Consider the following 8,888-nt stretch of genomic DNA (forward strand, 5'->3'; position numbering starts at 1 on the left):
GAGAATTCAAAGTTTCAAATATTTCCCTTGTTAGGGAGCTTTTTACGTATTAGATTTTTTTATTTAAAAAAAAAGTAAAAAAAATAAGAGTTAGTTTATTTATTTTATTCTTGATCTTCGCCGAACACGCAAGATCTGATTATGTTCCACATTGATACTAGGGCAAACCCACATCAGTTCGATCGAATCATTTTTGAAAAAAAAAAGTTATAAAAAGAAAAAGAAGAAGAAAGAGTAAAGTGGTGGGGAAAAAATAGACTGTTTATTCTAACATACCTTGTTATTTTGAAAACAACTAGTTAAAGGTGGTCGGTTTGTTTGGTTGCAATGGCAAAACACACAAACAATCGAAGATCTTCGGAAGTAAAAGCATCTTTCTCAACCAAATGTAACAAGCACCACTGTTATTGGTTGATCCAAGGTCCACAAAAAGGCATGTAGGCAAGTCTGGCGGTGAAAAAAATGAAGGAAAATGTGGGTTGAAGCTTACCAAATTTGAAGCAATAGGACATTGGCCTGCTCGGATAATTTGAATGATAGGAATTTGAGTCAAGCGTTTGAAGCCATATTAGCCATTGCCCGTGGCAGAAGAGGAAACCAAAAAACGGGCGCCAAACCAGTAACTCTCCCTAGTCAGACGGGAGTCTCGGTAGCCGGTCTTGCTATCTTTTTTCAGCCATTCGAGTTATTTCAGAGTTGTCAGACCGAATGTTTTACTTTGTATCTACATTTGATGTAAAACCTTTCTATTTTTTTGTTAATGAAATATTCAATAAATGAAATCAATATTTTCTCACCCAACGAATGTCTCTTTTCTTTAATCTTGTCACGCTTTTTCTTATTCTCTTTTCAGTTCTGTTAATGCAGATTTTAAATAACATGCATTGCTTGCGGGCTTTCATGCCCAGATCCTTAAAAATCTGTCAGATTCGAAAAATGAATCAAAAAGCAGGAAAGTATGAAGATAAGGCTTTGTACGAAAATAAACAAAGAATTGGACCGAAGTTGAATTCCCCTCTCTGCGGTATGTCATTGTTGTGAAGCCGAGATCGGGAGGATGAAAAATGATTCAAACCCTTTGCAACAATTGACAATTGATTGATGAAAGCAATTGATGCAGTTGCCACGAGCAGTTGTACCAATAAAGAATGGCTCGAGCTAACAAGAAAGTGCGAATCGAAGAAGGTTGAAGTGGGACAAGTCGTTCTAAAAAATCCTCCTGCTATCATGAAGAAAGCTAAAGGAAAGTTTTCTCCAACTTGGAAAGGTCCATGCAACAAGAGTGTCGCGGAAGGAAGCATTGTATTGGGAGACATCGAATGAAATGTCGCCAACTATAACTTCCATTGCAGATTTGCAGTTAAAAGTGTACTATGTTTGACTTCATTATTTAGTGTTAACATTCTCTGATTGGGATGACGGAAGGCTTTTTTTTCTCGCTACCCAAACACCATTAACCCTTGCCGAAACCCTTTGAGCGGTTTCTCTCTCTTTTGATTACCCTTTTGAATCTGGAAGTTATTATTAAAAAATGACAAAGAAAAGAAAGAAAAAGAAAAAAGCAAACAAAAAAATGAAAAAAAAAATGAAAACAAAACAAAACAGAAAAAAAAAAGAAAAAAAACAAAGTTCCTGACTACGTCACTTGATTCCGAAAGGATACGTAGCAACCTTTCTCTGAGGTCAGTTACACTAAAAATTAAAATCCAAATTCCCCAAAAAGTAAAACTGGTAGATATTTATAATGTTTCGGCAATGGTTTTGCTTGAAAGTTCCAAAGTTGTGAATTCAATCCAAATTCGTTTTACCCAAATTTCCTTTCAAGTCCTCCGATCAAATACGGCGGAATGTTTATGTAGAATTAGAGGATACATCGTTGGATCTATACAATCAAAATGAGAGAAATAAAATGTAGAGAGCTTTGGTGAAAAAACTTCGGGCACCTAACGTGCGGTGTAAGTTGAGAAATTGAAATGAGAGAGTCTTGTTACGTGAAGAATCCGCAAAAGGCACTATAAGACAGATGCGAAAATGAAAATGAAGAAGATCACTGTCCAAAACCGCAAAAGGCACTGTGTTTATCAAAAGAGATTACGCAGCCATATCATCAACACAATCATTGATCAAGTTTCCTGCTTTCATCAAAAATTTTTATAAGTTTTCTGAGGAATCAGACGGTTACTACAAGATCAGCTCCAGTCCAAAAGATATGTCATCTTCCATTGAAGTCTGCAGTACTCCAGAATAAGTCCGTATTTTCTGTTCCTGAAAGACCACCTCTTTTCCAAACTCATTCTCTTATTGCATTTTGTTTTCTTTGAATCCCTTTCGGATCTAACTTATTCCAAAACTAAGCAAAAAAAATGATAGCAAGATCCTGATTTACATGGTTCTAATTGAAGCGAGCTGATATATTCAAAAGGCGTCCCCAGCTCCGACAAAGACATCAAGTCAACCCCAACTGGACATGATTGACCGATGATTTGAAATGGAAAAAAACTTTTGAAAGAAGTCAAAAGCAAAATGTCACAAAGCAACATAAAGTTGAAAAAGTTAAGTACCTTCCATGCAAAGTTCTGAAAAAGCCAAAGGTTTCCAGAGTCATGAAATTGCATGGTATTAAGGAAATTATCAGTTGCCATGAATTCTATTAAAGAAGATGAGCCGAAATCATAGAATTGAAATAATCAAGCCACAAACCGCTCCATTTAAACTAAATAAATCTTCCTATTCAGAACAGGAACAAGAACAATTTTAAAGAAATAGTTTGTGAAAACACGCAACACCACCAAGTGAAGTCTCAAATCCTGATTTTCTTCCAAAATACATAGCTAACAGCCAGTTTAGTTTCATTATATGTAATCCAATACCCCATCTTCAAATACAGGTACTACATCCCCTGTGCATATTTCTACCAATGGGACACATCCCCTAGTAGGCATTTCAGTGTCCACGGCCTCAATCTATTTTCAAAACACAATGGACTACATCCCCTGGTTGCTCTTACTCCTGTTGCAAACATAGGTACGACATCCCTAGTTTGCATTCACGAGTCCACGAGCCTCATCTTATCTTCCAACACAGGTACTACATCCCCTGGTTTGCACTATTTTCACATAGATACATCCCCTAAGTAGCACTTCACGGAGTGCACGACGCCTCAATCTTATTGCCAACATAGGGTACTACCTCCCTGTTGCGATTTCTATTTTCTACATCATCAGGTACACACCCTAGTACATTTCATGATGCACGACCTCAGTCCTATTTCCAACACAGTGGTACACATCCCGCTTTGCAACTATTTTTACATAGGTACGACATCCCCTAGTAGTATTTCCAGGCCTACGGAGCCTTCATCTATTCCAACCACAGGTACACATCCCCTAGTTGCCTATTCTTCTTGGTTGACAAACAATAGGGTACACATCCGCCTAGTGCATTTCAGGTGCACACCTCATCTTATTTTAACACAGGGTATCTACATCCCCTGTGTTGCATTATTATCTTACATAGGGTACGACATTCCCCTAGTAGCATCTTCAGAGTCCCACACCTTCAATCTTCATTTTCAACACAGTGTATACTAATCCCCTGGATGCCTTACTTCTTGTGCAAAACACATACTACATCCCCTGTTTCATTTTATTTTCTACATAGTACGACATCCCCTAGTATAATTCAGAGAGCCACCGATCCTTTCAATTTTCATTGCCAACGCCACTACTGACACCCTAGACAGTTTCAGAAGTCCACGAGCCTCATCTATATTTCTCAACATCATGGTATCTACATTCCCCCTGTCCTTACTTCTTGTTGCAAACACAAAGTACCTACATCCCCTAGTTTCATTTTTATTTTTCTACTAGGAGTACGACTCCCCTAGTTATAATTTCACAGAGGCCACTGAGCCTCATTTATATTGCCAACGCACGTACTACATCCCCCCTAGTTGCACTTTTTTTTCTACATAGGTACAGACATCCCCTAGTAGCTATTCTTAGATTACAACAGCCTCATTTTTGCCCAAACAGGGATACTACATCCCCTGTTGCATCTTATTTTTCTCATAGGTACGATATCCTCTAGCAGCGTTTCAAGAGCCACGAGCCTCATCTTTATGCCAACACAGGGTACTACATCCCTGTTGCATTTTTATTTTCTCTACATAGGGTACGACATCCCTAGTAGCGTTTCAGATGCCTGCACGAGCCCTCATCTTATGACCAACACAGACGGTACTACATCCCCCTGTGCACTTCTTTTTGCAAACCTAGGGTACGCCATTACCCTAGTAGCATCTCAGAGTTGCCACAGCCTCATCTCTTATTGCCTACACATCCGTACTACCATCCCCTTAGTCCATTACTTTTCTACCTACATAGTTACGACATCCCCTAGTGGAATTCAGCAGGCCACGAGCCTTATCTGATTGTCAACACAGGGGTTACTACATCCCTGGTTGCTTCTTCTTGTTAACACAGGATACGACATCCCCTATTATTTAAAAATGCACGATTTTCTTTTATTTCTTTATTTTTCAAATTAGCAAGATTCTTTTATGTGTTTTCAATTAACTCACAAAAATTTCCTAGTGCAAAACTGGGCAGAAAATTTTTGTCGTTTGTTTGTTTGTTGTCTCTTGAAGTTTTTCTATAAAGCATGCGATTGGGTAGTGTGCCAAAAAAAAATAAATCCAGCTTACTTGCCAAGAAAATGGAATGTTCACTCAAATACAGCAGCAACCAGCTTGGACCATATGTATGCAGAGAACAAGGGTCTCAAGATTCATCTCCCATCATGCTATCAAGAAATAAGCATGCGAGAATATTCTCATAGTTAGTGCATCGAGAATGCAAGTTCAGTTCTAAAGTCAATTGCGAGAGGCAACAAGAATCAAATACAAGATCCAGAACATTTAATAGGAATTTTAATCTTAGATTTCAGACGTATGTAATTTTTTATTTCATTTTGATTAATGTATGAACCGCGATCAGAACCTCAACGGAACCTCAGGGACTTCTCCACTAAGCTATACTTCATCACTTTCTTTAATTGAACTACACTGACCTGATTCTCTATAACCCGGGATATGGTAGCGTGCCCTAAAACCAACTCGTGCGCATCGTTATCTCTCTTCTCTTTCAGTTTACGGTTGATTCAAAATCAGTCACCTTGTTCATTTTCTTGCCTGAAAAACCTTCATGTTTCCAACAAAGAGTGGCATGCTTGTAACACATTAATTTTGACCACACCCAAATTCATACTATTTAGTTTAAAATATTCTCCTTTAGCAGTCTGATTGTTTTAAATTTATCTTACCTTAATTTTGTTTATATATATATCATATATATATACTATTATTATATCTATTATATATAAATTTAATAACTAAGATCTCTTTCTAGTATCTTTTAAATACATGTATAATATATAGTTTATTATAATTATAAAATATATGGTTAATCTTCTTATCCATTCATAATTTAATAAACTTAAAAGAAAAATGAAAAAAAAAAAGAAGGACACAAAATGAAGTTAACTACGTGGCAAATAATAATAAGTTTGCAAAAAACAAAAAAAAAGGGTCATTTTCTATTTTCCAAACTCTCCACAGCACTCCTCACGTCGTCCCGAAACAACCACTTACCCCATTCCTTCACGCACACAACGAACCCACGTCCCCACCTCTTCTTTTTCGTCAAACACAAATTCTATATATAGCTCACACGAAACACAATTAGCACGAGGGGAGAAAACAAAAAAAAGAACGAAAGGGGGAAAAATTGAACAAAAGGAAAAGGCATTTTTTCAGGGCGAATATATTCAATCTTTATTGTTTTGAAAATAGAGACTTTTGAGTGGAAGTTTTCTTTACTCGAGTTTGTTGATGTATTGTTGCTTCGGCTGCGGCTCTCGATTTTCTATTCATCCGTGTGATTTTTCGGAATTGAAGTTGTACTTACAGTGAATTTCCATTACATCTACTAAAAAGATCTTGCTTATTCAAGGTGAAGTACTACGTTTTCTTGTTTATTCTAATATTTTTAGTATTATGAATTAAAGTTTTGTTGAAGAACTTGTATGAAATGTGTTAGATTTTATGTTCCAGATTCCTACGTTATGGATCTTATGTCACTAAATCCAATTCGATTAATTTGAGTTGTTTAAGTTATTATATTGAATAGCGAATTTGTTAGAAAAAGATTTTTAGTTCTAGTAAAGAGCATGGGTAAAAATTTCATTTTTTTTTTAGAAATGTTTGAGCCTAAAATATTGATCTTCATTTGTTTTGGCATGAGATATGTTCGTCTAATTCCCTAAAGCCTCTTTTAGTCCTACTGTTTGAGTTGCTGAATTTTATAGTCTTTCTTTATCAATAAAATTAGTATCCATGCTCTTATATATTAAATGGTTATACTTATAAATTTTACAAGTTATTTACACAAAAATATGATGGCTGATTATCTTTTTTTTTTTGGTTTATTTATCAAGTTCAGTAATGAATGTTTTCATAAGTACTTCTTTAAAGTTTCTAGATTTAAAAATAATAATAATTTAATGTAAGGAAGGTTTGTCTAAATTGAAGTATATATCAGTAGGAAAGCTTCATCATTCTAAATCTATTTTCATTGCTAAATATTTTCTCTCGGTCATATTTTATTTTTAAGACTTTAAAGTCACAATGTTATAGTTAGCCTCTATCTATTTTTTGTCTCTCTAAATAAAATGTAATAATGTTAATATATTTGGAGCTTCGAAAGTTTGCTAAAGCCATCTGAGGAAATTAATTTTGAGTTTGATAAATACTTATAGTAGGAGTGATGTTACGTTTGGACGAACTGCACATTGTGCAAATCTGCAATTAGTATAATACAAAAATGGTTGTTTTCCTAACTTTTGTCTTCTCTATTATTTATCAGTGCCATATTCAAATATTTGTATTAAGATTGGAATATCTTTACATATGTTGAAATAGGGAGCGAGATGAGTTAGGAACTAATTTTAGGTTCGTGGTAATAAGTAAAAAATATATATATAAATAAATGTCTCGGATTAAAAAAAAAAGATAAATAAACAGAATACTCTAAATAAGCTAGTATGCTTTAGGCGCGCATTAATTAATCAATAATCATGATTATGTACACGTTCGCGTGACATAGTTATGATTTCCTAAATTAAATGCAAGGTATGCGTTCGCGCAACTTTGACAAAATAATCTTAAGAATAATAAAGTTTTATTAATTGTGTACACGTACGCGTGACATGATTCCTGACACACCAATTAGTAAATCGAATACACGTACGCATGATTCGTTTCAAGATAATTCCATAATTACAAATAATCAAGCAATCAAAAGCGGTTTGAGGCAAAAGTGCATAAATTTCTCTAGAACATAAAATATCCAGAATTAGTTAAGCCAAGTATAATTATTAAAGCGACCGTGCTAGAACCACGGAACTCGGGAGTGCCTACACCTTCTCTCGGGTTAACAGAATTCCTTACCCAGTCTTCTGGTTTCGCGGACATTAAACAGAGTCAAATTTCCTTGATTTTGGGATTTAAAATAAATCGGTGACTTGGGACACCATAAATTATCCCAAGTGGCGACTCTGAAATAAATAAATAATCCCATTTCGATTAATGTCACTTAAATTGGAAAAACTCCTTTCTTTCCTATCATCCCTCGGGAAAAAGGAGGTGTGACACGCATTCGAACACTTTGTTGGGGGGGGGGGGGGGGGGATAATATGATAATACGGCAACAATGACTTCTACATCGATCAAGACTACAAAATTTGAAAACAAAGTTATGTCCTAAGAACCGGGGATTGCACGACCAGCCCTGTAGAAACAAGTTGTACAAGTTAGCCACAAGTAATAACAATTTCTTTTTAGGACAACGAATGCTTATGTACTTTTTAAAAATGGAAGGAATAAAGTAAATTCCTTTTATTCTTATCTTGTTTCTTGTCATATCGATGAATTAATTTTATTATTTGAAAGCTGAACAAGCACTTCAAATGCTAGTGCCGTAATGAATTCTAAATGTCCTTGTCAAGAGCACCGTAAATATAAGAGGGCTCTCTCGTATGAAACCCTCACGGTAAAGGGTTGATTCTGGAAGAACTTATGCCCGGAATCCAAATGTTATTGGGGAAAAATACACCTGAAGCCTCACATAACTCGATGCAAAAAAGTAAAACTTGCGCAATACTTAAATGAAAAGTACGCAAAGAGAAAAATTTGCACAATACTTAAATGAAAAAAATACTTCTATATACAGCAAACGTGCCAGGCGGCATGGGTACAAAAGTATGGAAAAGAAAAAAAAGCAAAAAGCTAAGCTACTGCATCTCCAGAATTTGGAGGAAGAGAAGGATTAGTAATAGCATGGGATGATCTTTAATTAGAAGAGAATATAGGTGTGGAACTTACGAGTATGGTTCCATGATTCAAGAAAGGATGGAGTTGTAGTCGGGATGATGTCCCTGGTGGCAATTGCAACAAACTGTTTCATCTATCCACGGTCGTTGTCATCGTCTATGCTGGTAAGCAAAGCATGGTAACCATGTTTGCTGAAGTTTATCATTCATCCATGGAAAATCTTGGGGGAATAAAGATTCATCAGCCGAGTCAGGGAAAGCTCTTTCCCCGTCTCCTAGCATAGACGCCGAAGACATGCAACAGTCCGCCACAAAGAAAGGCTCACTTGTGCCAAGCAGACTTGGTAATGGAAGAAGAACACCCAGATAACAGAGTAAAGCCCCCCCCCCTCAATCAACGAGAACGGGCCCAAAGTGAAGGGTACGTGTAAACATACGTAAAACCCTTCTTGGAGAAGGTTACCCGCTCCGCTAGGTCAAGAGCGATGATGTTCAAATCT

Source organism: Nicotiana attenuata, chromosome 10, assembly GCF_001879085.1.
Source record: "Nicotiana attenuata strain UT chromosome 10, NIATTr2, whole genome shotgun sequence".
Classification (NCBI taxonomy): domain Eukaryota; kingdom Viridiplantae; phylum Streptophyta; class Magnoliopsida; order Solanales; family Solanaceae; genus Nicotiana; species Nicotiana attenuata.